Raw genomic sequence first — 12456 nt, 5'->3', positions numbered from 1 at the left:
TCATCGAGTTCAAAGGTTGTCCTCTATCTACCCATAACAACACAATATTTGGTGAAGATTTAAAGATTATAATACTTTCATCCATGACTTTCATAGTTTCATAAGCTTCTGTCACACTTTTTTTAACTTCTGCCTTTACAGATCAAAATGTATTCTTGAAAGAATCCTTTTCTTGAATATGAAAGTCACCCATTCTGCCTGTTTGTCATCTATATATACTCTTCTCTGGATGTCTTTCATAAAGTCCAGTAACAAAACCTGTATGGGTACTGATTCGTTTATTTGAACTCTTGTTCAACAAATGTTTATTGCAGCACTATGTGTCAGGGGCTTCCCTGGTGGCTTAGTGGTAAAGAATCCACTTTACCCTGCAACAGAGGATAAGATTCACTGAGTTTGTTTTGCAATGCAGGAGACGCAAGTTCAATCGCTGGGTCGGTAAGATTCCCTGAGGGAGGAAATGGCAATCCACTCCAGTATTTTTACCTGGGAAATCCCATGGGACAGAGGAGCCTGGTGAGCTACAATCCATGGGACTGCAAAAGAAACGACTGAGAAAAACAACAATTATGTGCCTGGCATTCCAATTCCATGCTGAGTTAAGACTGAATGAATTTACAAACCAGAAGTGCCTTCTTGTTCTCCCTCTGCTATGCTCCCTTGCTCAACTTCTAAACAAATACTGTATGTTGCCTGTTATGGGCAGAATGGGGTCACCTCAAAATTTAGATGTTGAAGTCCTAACCTCCAACACCTCAGAATGTGACTGTATTTGGAGATAGGGCCTTTAAAGAAGTAATTAAGGTAAAATAAGTCATATGGCTGGATGCCCCTCTAATATAGCTGGTGTTTTTCTAAGAAGAGGAGATTAGGACCCAGATATATACAGAGAGGGCTTCGCTGGTGACTCAGATGGTAAAGAATCTGCCTGCAGTGCAGTCCATATGAAGACACAGAGAGAAGCTGGCCACCTGTAAACCAAGGAGACAGACCTCGGGAGAAGTCAACCCTGCTGACATCCTGATCTTGAACTTTCAGCCTCCAGAACTGTGAGGAAAATACTTTTTTCTGCTGTTTAAGCCACACAGTCTGAGGTACTTTGTTATTGTAGCCCCAGCAGACTTAATACTTTGGTAATTCAGCACTCCTCTCTGTATTTTTTTTTTTCTTTTTTTTCACCTTCTTCTCTTTGTTTCATCTTATTTTGAACTGTTGATCTCTTAGAGATGTTTACTTTCCACTTGCGTATCTTCTTTCTCTGGCTTGTTTGTAAGTTCCTCAAGGAAAAAAAAAAAAATGAGGGAAACAAAGCACGGTCTTTGGGATTTTCACCTACCCCTATGCAAAAAGTGGGGCCATTTTAAAGTTAAGGAAACGAAGGACCTGGGGAAATAGACTAAGCTGCCCAACATCTCTCAACTGGCCAGTGGGAGAGATGGAATTCTCAGTAGACCTGCCTGGTTCCAAAAGCTGCCAGACTTGCCCCCTCACCAGTCTGCCTCCTTGAGTTGACTAAGCTGGTGGATCACAATTACCTGAATACCTCAGGGCTGGCCCATAGCAGACACCCAGAAACTATTTATGGATTTGATTTAAATAAATGAAGATGGTCTGATTGATCCAGGGCAATTAATCTGAGAGCAGATGGCACCTCTCCAAGAGAAATGGAAAGACCTGAGGTGTTAGGCATCATTATCTCTTCCTCTCCCCAGCTGACAGATAAAAGCTTCAGGCTTGGCCTTCACTCTGCGTGTTTTAGATTTGTGTCAGAACAAGGCACAAACCTTAATGCATTTGAGTAGCCTTCAGTCAACTTGCAATTATTTGTAGTGACAGGGAGCAAAGATGACATCTGCCAACACCACCAAGTTTCCCAGGGCCAAGAGTGTCAAAACTTTTCTGTAGCCGGAGGTCAAGTGTTTCACCTCCAGCAGAGAGGCCTGCAGTGAGTGGATGCTGCAAGAGCCCTAGTCAAGCGGCAGGGGCAGGAAGAGCAAGAAGCAGGCCAGGAGCAGCTGCCCAAGGAATCAAGCTCTATTGTGGCATAAAACATTCTGGAAACAATGGCTATTTAGCTGCTCTTTTACAGTGAAAATGTTTATAAAAATAGATCCAACCTTACGTGCTTTTCTACATTTTTACCATGTGTATTTATTACCTATTAAAAAATCAATGAACTTTTTTTGGAAAAAAGATCTGTGTAATCTCACATCCAAAGCCTAAAACAGTGTAGAGTTGACTTAAGAAGTCAACTGGAAGTCAGTAGACAGGGTGTTAGTTCCTTCACTGCCACTAATTTTGTTTCTAGAATACAGATTTATCCAGCTTAAAACTCCCAGAAACCCAATCAATTACAGAATAAATTCCAACTCATTAGCCTGGCCAATGAGATTGGGGTGATCAACTTCTTTGCAGATTTCCCTAGAAACAGACCCATAGATAGGATTTGGGTGCAAGTTGTACAAGATCCCTCAAAGAAGGTGATCCACAGAGCAGAGTAAGGCAGTGGGGATGTGAGAGACAGGGAAGGGAGGAACACCAATTTATGGGCTGGTGACCACTGTGGGGAAACTTGGTTCAATTTCCCCAGGTTCCTCCAAAAGACTGTGTAGATACATTATCTGACCAAGAGCTTGGAAGCTGGGGAATTTATTCATCAGCTGCCTTTCTCATTGGCTGGCCTGAGGGGACTAACTCGGCAGCCCTTCTGGTCTGCTTCATACAAGAGCTGAACCTGCTCTTTGTGATCACAGAATGCACTGAGGCAGGGAGATGAGGTGCCTGAACCAGGAGACTGCAGATGGGCTGGAGAGAACACAGAAGTGGCTACAGTCCTGCACAGTTCTTTCCATCAAGAGATGGAATCTACTTCTTCACCCTGTTTATCTGGACTGGTCTTTTGGGGGATAGAATGCAGAGGTTGCAAGGTTATGGGAGGTCTTGGCCTGGGCCTCAGGAGACCTTACGGTGTCTACTCTTTTACTCTTAAAACTGTGCTGCCACCGTATGAATAAGGCCAGGCTACTGTCAGTGCCCTTTTGCTTACTTCAGAGCTTACCTGTAGCTTTGGACAGTTCCCTTAAATGCTTTATTGATTAGCTTCTGCTGTATAACAAACCACCCCAAATTCAGTCACATGAAGAGGGTCTGTTTCCGAGCTTACTCATATGGCGGATGACAAAATTCTAATGGTTCCTGACTGGCTGTTGGCTAGAGGTCTCCATTCTGCACCATGTGGGCCCCTCCAGAACTTTGCTCACACCACAGCTGTATTCTACTGGTCAGCAGAGATCAACTGTGAAATGCTGTAGGCAAGGGCTAGCCAAGGATGTGAATACCAGGAGGTGAGATCACTGGGAGCTCCTTACAGACTGCCTACCTCACTGCTTCTCCATCATCCGCCAGTGTCCTCTGCCACATACTCCGCTCTTCAGATCACTCACTCACTCCCTGAATATGTAATAATGATAACAGCTATTATTGGTATTGCAGGCCTATTAAGTGCCAGGTGCTGCGATGTGATAGTCTATATATAAAAGCCACATCCCTTCTTGACCCATGAACCCTTGTCCCCTGGGAAAAGATCTCCTGTGATATTGTGACACAAGAGGAAACAGGTATTTGGTAATTGTCCCCAGTTCCTGGCACAGAACTCCTAAAACCTTTGGAACTTCTGAGTGATGGGATAAGAGGAGTGTCTCTGTTAGTCATAATGAGCCCCTTTCCACCATCCCTGCCCTCCCTGGATGGCACTGCCTTCGCACAGCTAGTCCACTCTCCAGCCACGGTGCCTGGTGGAGAACCAGCCAGGACTGATGCTGTCAGGCTGCTCCTCGCTCCTGCCGCTCCGCTGGTGAGGAATATGACTCGTACTTGCCTTTGTTCTTTTCCAGTGAAAGGAACTCAGAATCACTTCAGTCAAACAACAACAAAAGGTAGAAAAGATGAGGACATTCTGAGGAGCAAAGGGAACACACTCCCACCCATACCATACACACCGGGCCTGGGAGCTTGGTCCCCGAGCTTTTCCTGTTACCTCCCCCTTGCTTAGGAGGAGAAGAGAAGGAAGAAGCCCGCTGGAACCCCCAGTGCTCTGGGCCTTTCCCTGTGCTCTCAAGGTGCAATCTGCCTTACCACACACCCACTCCAGGTACTGGGGATGCATCAGGGTGTTGGGCAGCTGCAAAGAGCCTGAGCCAGCTCCCTGGGCACTGCTGGCTGAGACCATGGGACCCCTGGTAGCAGTGTGCAGATAGCAGCCACTGCAAATGGCTGGACTGACATCTCTGGATGCCTTAGAAGTTCAGGGATGTCTCAGGCAGGAAACATTTCAGAGGCATTTAGGTGGGGCAGGAAGGAAGGGTAGGGAAGGCCCTCTGAAGTCAGCACAGTGAGAGCCAGCGTGAGGGGAAAGCGGATGGTTACTTAGATCCTGGAGACCAGTGCCCAGGACCGGTAGCTCAGAATCCTCAGGAATCTCTTGAGTCTGGTAGAATACAGCAATAGACTGCCCATGATGTTCTCTCTGCCTAGAAAATCCACCTTCACTTTGTCCACCCAGATGAATCTTAGCACCCTTTCAGATGTAACCTGAATGTCCCCTCCCCTGGGAAGTCCTCCTTGACTGCACACAGCAAGCATTCCTCCATAGGAGCACACGTGGCCTTGTGATTCTCCCTTTAATGACATCGAGCTTTCCATAGAGATCCACTGCCTGGTGGCCCAGAGGCCTTGGAAAAAGACTGGCACTCTCAGAAAATGTTTGTTGAACTGAGTATGATGGAGAATACTAAGGAAGTTTCTGTGTGTGCTCTAAGAAGGAGACACACCACTCACCAGGCACGATCTTCTACACTAATGAAGTGAAGGTGTCTCTCCCAATCTGGAAGCTCAGATTCCAGTGGGAATTGTTCTTTCTGAGTCTTCAAGGCTGTGACCTCTGAACTCTGGAAGGGCCAGGTGGTAAAGAAGGGAGAGGGCCAATCCTGAAGCCAGGGTTCTGTGGGCTCAAATTCCGTCTCCACCACCTGCCAGCTGTGCGGCTCTGGGCGGGATAGAAGACAGCACAGGACTGACCAAGAGGACTCTTGGTGAGGACCGAACATGGTACCCCAGGCCTGGGCACCTACAGTAGCGTCTGGCACAGGACAAGCAGTCTGTAAAGTCAGCTCATATTATTCATCCTATTTCCCCGGATCACAGGAGCAGAGCTCCAAACTATCTCAGGGAATATCCCGAACGTGTCTGGGGACATCGAATGTGGTGGGGCCTGGCCATCACTGGTGTTCCCACAGGCTCAGGCCAGGTCCACTGAGGCAGAGGGCCACCCTAGGCCAGTGTCAAAAGAAAGACCTTTGCAAGGGAACAGGGCTGAAGGGTGACCTTGGCTCCAAGTGCCTGATCCCATGCACTCGGGAGCCTCCCCCTATCTCTGCACCCTGGTTTGGGATGCTAAATGAGAGCCTGCTTAGATCTCAGGCCTGCCTTTTTGTTTTTGGCCTCCTGGCCTTTGCTGCTGTCCTCAGGGACAGGCTATTTTAGGTAGCAGTCAAAATAAAACTGAGATTAACCCAGAATTCTTGGCAGTCAAACAATACCATAATTATGTGCTTTTTAACTTCAGAAATCAGGCAGGCGAGGCTGACCCGCAGGGTCTCTGGGGTGCTTTGAGGATAATAAGGCCTGCATCCTGTGCTGTGTCACCTTCATACACCCTCTGCTGCAAGCGGCCACCCATGAACCATCAGGCTCTCAGGGTCACTGTCTCTTCTCCGGGGAGTCATATTGTCCTGCAGCAATACAATCTGCTTCAACGCTAGATCATAGCAGGCTTGGAAGGGCAATGGACTGCTGTCTATATCATAAATCCCTCTCGCAGAAGTTCTGGCCCCAGGGGCTGGTGGCCCGCAGGGAACAGAGGATGCTTGTCCTGCAGGGCTGGTTTTCAGGGCAGGAAACCACCCACAGGAATGTGTCTGTGCTTTGATTGCCAGCAAGGGACGCAGGCCCCTCATCAGGGCAAACAGGCCCCTTCCTCTTTGCTGGGAGCCGAGGGGGAGGGGAGGGAATTAGTCACACAGACGAGCAACAGGATTAGGTCCCTGAGAGTAAAAGCCTCCCTCCAAGCCAGAAAGAGGGAAAAGAATGGGGGATTCAAGGAGCTGGGGGTGGGGGGTCGAGATGATGTAATACAGGTCAAGGCCTGAAGAACAAAGAGGCAGTCGTGATTAGACGCTTCAGGCAGATCTCTAAGCTCCCAGAAGCCAGAAAGGAACCGCCAGACCCCAGTCCCAGGACAGCCCCAAGGTGTGGCTGGAAAAACACAATTTTTCCCCAACTCTGACCTAGCCCTGGGAGTAAGGTGCTTCTGGAAAGACGATGTCCCTAACAGAATGCTAGATATTAGCCGGGAAAATCGACCTAGCGGTGAGACTGGGAGTAGGAAGACATGTGCCAGTGCCCTCTGGCCAAGCCGCCTTGGCAGGAGGCAAACAGATGGCACACCATGGCTGTGCTCTCAAGGGAGGCAGGTGCGGTGGTCCCGAGGCCCTGCCCTCCCACCTGGGGTGCCCGTGGCCCACTGTTCCTGTGTTGAGGGCTGAGTCCCTCTCCTGCCTTCAGGAGCCCTCCAGGCCCCTCTGGCCCAGACTTCCTGCCAGGTCTCCTGGGAGATACCCCAGAGGAGTGCGTATTGTCAAGGATGGGTACCCACTTTCTACCTGGTGTTAGTTTCTTTGGTTTTTATTTTTGTCTCAAGAGCCTGACATGTCTGACTTTCTCTGCCACACAAGCCACAAGAACAACAAGCCCTGGGAAGCTGGGCCTGGGGACTGGACATGCCCAGAGAACTGATCCTGTCTCAAGAGAAGACCTTGAGTTTGTCTGGGGGCAAAGGAAAAAGAGGCTGAGTGATAGCAGGTGAAGGAGGCCAGGAGCTTTAAACAGGTGGGTCCGGAGGGCAGGGCCCCCAGCGGCTCTTCCTGGTAAAGGCTGATGTGGTTTCACGATAGAAGGGCTGCCCTGCTCTCATTTTCCATCCTGTGTGGTCTCTAATTGGAAAGGGAAGTCACATTCCAGTGTGAAAACGAAGCCGCTGGGCCACCTCCCTCTGGGGATGCCTGGTGGCACTTGTGTCCTGCGGAGCTGGAAGAACTGGACTGACCCCTGTCTGGGGTGGAAGGGGCTTTGGACAGACAGGTTGGGTGGCAATAAAGTGATTAACAAGCACTGGAAACAGACTCCACCGGGCCTCGGCCGGTGCATGGGGGGCTCAGCCAAAGTAGGAACAGGGATGCCCAGAGAGGAGTAGAAGCCCCTTGAGTGAGGACACCCTCTGCCGGTGGCTTAGGCTCCTGTCTGGCCCTCTGGACTGGGGACATTTATAAGGGGGGACATCACCACCAGTCCCGTCACAAGTGGATTTCCTAAGGGCTGTGTCCAAAAGCCTTTGGAAGGAGGATGGCCCTGCTGACTTAAATTTTGGACTTCTGGCCTCCAGAACTGAGAGAGAATGAACTTCTACTGTTATAAGCAACCCTGATTATGGTCATTTGTTACAGCATCCCTAGGAAACCAATACCGCTTATATCTGTATTTCTAACACAGGAAAGAGATTTGCATACCAGTAGTTTATTGGAGAGTCCTCTCAGAAACAATACCTGCAAGGCTGTGAAAAAAAGTGGGGGTGGGCAGAGGGAAAGGCTGAATTGTGATGCAGTTGTAACATCTCAGCCTATTCTGGGGCAGTGAGACTGGATGGTCCTTCAGAGTTGTCTCAATTTGAGGCCAGGGGGCTTCCCTGGGGGCTCGGTGGTAAAGAATCCACTTGTCAATGCAGAATACACGGGTTCAATCCCTGGTCTGTGAAGATCCCACATGCTGCAGAGCAACCAAGCCTGTGCACCACAACTATTGAGCCTGTGCTCTAGGGCCCAGGAGCCGCAACCATTGAAGACCATGTGCCCTAGAGCCTGTGCTCTGCGATAAGTGAAGCCACTGCAGTGAGAAGCCTGAGCACGCAAATAGAGAGTAGCCTCTGCTGGCCACAACTAGAGAAAAGCCCACACAGCAATGAAGACCCAGCACGGCTAAAAATAAATAAATAAATAACATTTGAGGCCAAGGGGCCAGGACTTGGTACGCCTGCCCCAACTAGTCATTGGACGTGAGCAGCCCCCTGGGACAGGTACAGTCTTGGGGTGGGGGCAGCTCTCTTCAGAGGAAAGCAAGGCCTGGGAGGTCTCAGCTGTGAGCCCTCAGCAATCACTACCCCCAGCATCTGGGGAAACGAAAGCCTTGAAGGTCCTGAAATGGAGAAGTGGGGATGTATCAGCAGGCACTAAAATACCCTTCCAGGTTTCTCTATCCTCCCTAATATGCATTTTTAGTTTTAGCATCACATGTATAAAACACCTGAGCTTTCAGTATGTTTGTACAGAAATTTAGCAGAATATATAAAGTATAAACCTATTATTAAAACATCAAGTTTTCTCTGTTAAAGAATATAGAACAAGCTAATTTTAAGGAAGTAGAACCATGTCATATGACTAAATTATCATGCGATTTTTCTAGGCCACAGTTTCTTTCTATATATACCTAAGTTCCAGACACACTGGCTGTATTTCAGTCCTTCCAGACGTCTCTCTTGATGCTAGCTTGTTTTTGATGTGATCTGTTCTCTCTGCCTGGTGAACTTGTCTCCTTGGAGCACCCCCACTGCCTCTGAACCCTTGACTTCCTCTTGCTCATCCTTCCTAAGCTGAAACCCCACTCTCACAGAGACGCCTTTGCTGAAGCCCCCTAATCAATTCCTCAGCAGCACCTTGAACTTGCCTTTCTATTCCTCATCATGCTTCCAGTTGCTGCTTCATCAACTTCAGGCACAGAGCTGACAGTGCGAGTACAGGGATATTTGTTGAATTGCGTCTGTAATCTTGCATGCAGTGCTTGGGGTTTAGATTGAACCTTATTTACTACCCTGTGCCTTCACTGCTCACAGAGGGCTGTGTACTTTTGGACACTTGCTAAATGTTTTTGAATGGCTCAGTGGGTGTAGACGGAGAGAAGATAGATTCTGTATGCATATATATGGGTTTCCTAAGTTGCGCCAGTGGTAGAGAATCAGCCTGCCAAAGCAGGAGATGTAAGAGATGCAGGTTCAATCCCTGGGTCAAGAAGATCCCCTGAAAGAGGGCATGGCAACCCCACTCCAGTATTCTTTCCTGGAGAACCTCATGGACAGAGTAGCCTGGCAAGCTACAGTCTATAGGTTCACAGAGTCAGACATGACTGAAGCAACTTAGCACACATGTATACACACACACACACACATGTGTATGTATAATCTGTGTGTGTATATATCTTTATTTATAGCTATATCTATATATTCAAACTGATCCTCCCAATACCCAGGAGCTGAAAACACACAATGTAAGACTCTGTGAGATGCTCTCCTCAGGGTTTCCAGGACCAGCCCTGCAAAATCCATGCATCCTGCACAACTGGCCTGCTAGTAAGCGTTAGAGGGAAATTCTGGCTTGCTTGGAAAACATCTCTGGGATTTTCCCTACAGAAGATTTCAAATAATATATGTCCTCACCAGAACTCATAATCTTAGTCTAATCATGAGAAAAGCACTAAACAAACATCAGTTATGGGATATTCTACAAAATACCTGACCAGTGTTCCTCAAAACTGCCTAGGTCATCCAAATAGTGAGTCAGAAACTGTCACATGGCAAAGAGTAAGGATGCTTACTTGTAATGTGGAAGTTTGCATGGGATACTGTAATAGAAAAGAATATTGTGGGAAAACTAGTGAAATCTGAATACAGGGTAGAGCTTAGTTAATGATAATATACCAGTGTCAGTTTCTCAGTGTGACAAATGTTCCATGTAATGTAAAATGCTAACAACAGGGGAAACTAAGCTAGGAGTATGGGGAATTCTGTACTATCTTTGCAATTTTTCTGTAAATCTCAATCTAATCTATTAAAAAAAAATTCTGGGAGAAATCCAACACTAATTTCATGCCAGGGGAATGCCATGGGGCCTGAACAGTCCTTTGATAAACTATTTTATTGGTAGGGAGTAGGCTAGAAAGGAAGGAGGTGCAAGATCAGGGGCTCAGCTATAAAAACACATCCTAAATGGAATGAAAACATCAGTGGGAAGCCTGTGTCTTATATAAATAAGTAATAGATATCAAAAATTATATATTTCAGGTGCCACCTTAATCAAAGCAACTTTCTCTGCCTTTAACACAGTGTATGGCTGAAAGATTCCACATACAGGTTCAAAATCCCATGTTTCCACTCCTCCTCTAGCTCAGGTCAAGTGATGACAGTGTTAACACCCCCATCTCTTCACACACAGCCCTATTCAGGAGTGAGTAATGCCCCAGGCCCAGGAGAAGTGGGGTGGAGGGACCAGTCCTCTGAGGCTCTAGGTTTTGAGAGCCTTCTCCTCGCTTGCCCCCACCTCATGGGGGAATAAAGGCAAGAGGGCTCTGACACCGGATCCTGATCCAGGAGGTCTAAATCCCGGAGCCCCAGGGCAAGGCTCCACAGGGGGTTTGGCAGGCCAAGCTGGGAAACAGGGCTGAGAAGAGCAAGCCTCTTGGGCAGGTGGCTTCTCCCTAGTGTCAGCAGGTTCAGGAGAGAGTTTCCTCTCCAGGGAAAGTGAGAAAGAGAAAGAAAACAATTAGCATGGGCAGGGAAAAGAACTTCACAGGACCAGCTTTACAGTATGGGGCCAAAATTAGCAGGATTGGTGGTGCAGGACAGGCTCTGGGTGAAACCTCTTTCGAGACAACGTGCTCGATGCTAGAGGAGCTCTTTGAGGCCATGAAGCCACGGGGACAGAAAAAGCAGCACTGAGAGTGGGGGTGCGCAGAAAGTGAAGAGGACTGGAGAGCAAAACCTGGTTGGAGAGACCTGAACTTGGACAAACGACTCAGTGGTTGCCATGGAGTCAGAACAGCATTTCCCAAGCCCTTGTCACACGGCCAGGCCACTCTTGTCACGTGCTGGGATTACAGCCAATGGCTCCCAACAACCTTCTCCCGCCCTGAGGGAGCCCCCACTGTCCTTCAGCTGCATCACCTGCTCTGAAACCTCGAACCCCAGAAAATGTCCACAAAGAAATAAAGAGGTTTCCGTCTCCTCCTGTCTGATGTCTCTTTGGGCAGTAACTCCAGAATTCCCCAGTACCAACCAATCCCTGCCAAATGGGGCCTCTCCCCTCCATGGTTGGTAGCAATGGTCATTTCTAAACAAATATCAACCTTGTGCAAACAACAGCTGCAGAGACAGAAGTGCTTGCCCTGCATCCAAACACTCTATCAGTGGGGTTAGTATCTAAATACCTGCAAAGCAGCAAAATGAAATACAAAATTGAATTTGGGAGTAACATGTACATACTACTATATTTAAAATAGATAACCAACAAGGACCTACTGTAAAACACAGGGAATTACACTCAATATTTTGTAATAATCTATATGGGAAAGACTCTGAAAAAGAATATGTATGTATGTATGTATGTGTGTCTATACATATATGTGTGTGTGTGTGTGTGTGTATAAAAGCTTCCCCAGTGGCTCAGTGATAAAGAATCCACTTGCAAGGCAGAAGATGTGGATTCGATCCTGGGTCAGGAAGATCCCCCAGAGGAGGACATGACAATCTACTCCTGTATTCTGGCCTGGGAAATCCCATGGACAGAAGAGTCTGGCAGGCTACAGTCCATGGAGTTACAAAAGAGTTGGACACACCACTGTATACGAGACAGCAAAAGAGACACTGATGTATAGAACAGTCTTATGGACTCAGTGGGAGAGGGAGAGGGTGGGAAGATTTGGGAGAATGGCATTGAAACATGTAAAATATCATGTATGAAACGAGATGCCAGTCCAGGTTCAATGCATGATACTGGATGCTTGGGGCTGGTGCACTGGGACGACCCAGAGGGAGGGTATGGGGAGGGAGGAGGGAGGAGGGTTCAGGATGGGGAACACATGTATACCTGTGGTGGATTCATTTTGATATTTGGCAAAACTAATACAATTATGTAAAGTTTAAAAATAAAATAAAATTAATTAAAAAAAAAAAAAGAGTTGGACACAACTTAGTGACCTAACAACAATCGTATATATATATATATATATATATATATATATATATATATATATATATACATATACATATATACACACACACACATATACACACACATATGTGTGTGTGTGTAACTGAATCACTTTGCTGTACACCCAAAACTAACTCAACATTGTAAGTCAACTATACTTATATTAAAAAAAATACAAAATTGAGACCAAAGTGGCATGTTACCAGGTGCTTTGGGGAAAAGAGCTTGGGAAAATGAATCTTTACTAGATTCTAGTTTGTAGGCAGCTTTAAAAAAAAGTCCGCAAGGATTCAAGCTCAAATGAGACACT

The 12456-nt window shown here is 47.2% G+C and overlaps 1 protein-coding gene and 1 long non-coding RNA gene across 4 annotated transcripts in view; one reads left to right on the top strand and one right to left on the bottom strand.

The window, feature by feature from the left end:
- BCAR3 (BCAR3 adaptor protein, NSP family member) overlaps positions 1-12456 on the bottom strand; it is a 221810-nt gene that overhangs the window by 163497 nt on the left and 45857 nt on the right.
- LOC112445987 (uncharacterized) lies at positions 3160-11449 on the top strand. Of its 2 annotated transcripts, none has more exons than XR_003034018.2 (3): positions 3160-3853; positions 6792-6945; positions 10223-11449. It is a non-coding gene; the product is annotated as an uncharacterized lncRNA (long non-coding RNA). The 2 variants fall into 2 exon arrangements; XR_009493917.1 differs by having other exon boundaries at positions 6758-6945.

This window comes from Bos taurus, chromosome 3 (genome assembly GCF_002263795.3).
Source record: "Bos taurus isolate L1 Dominette 01449 registration number 42190680 breed Hereford chromosome 3, ARS-UCD2.0, whole genome shotgun sequence".
In the NCBI taxonomy this organism is placed as follows: Eukaryota; Metazoa; Chordata; class Mammalia; order Artiodactyla; family Bovidae; genus Bos; species Bos taurus.
This window is presented reverse-complemented; position numbering and strand designations above follow the sequence as displayed.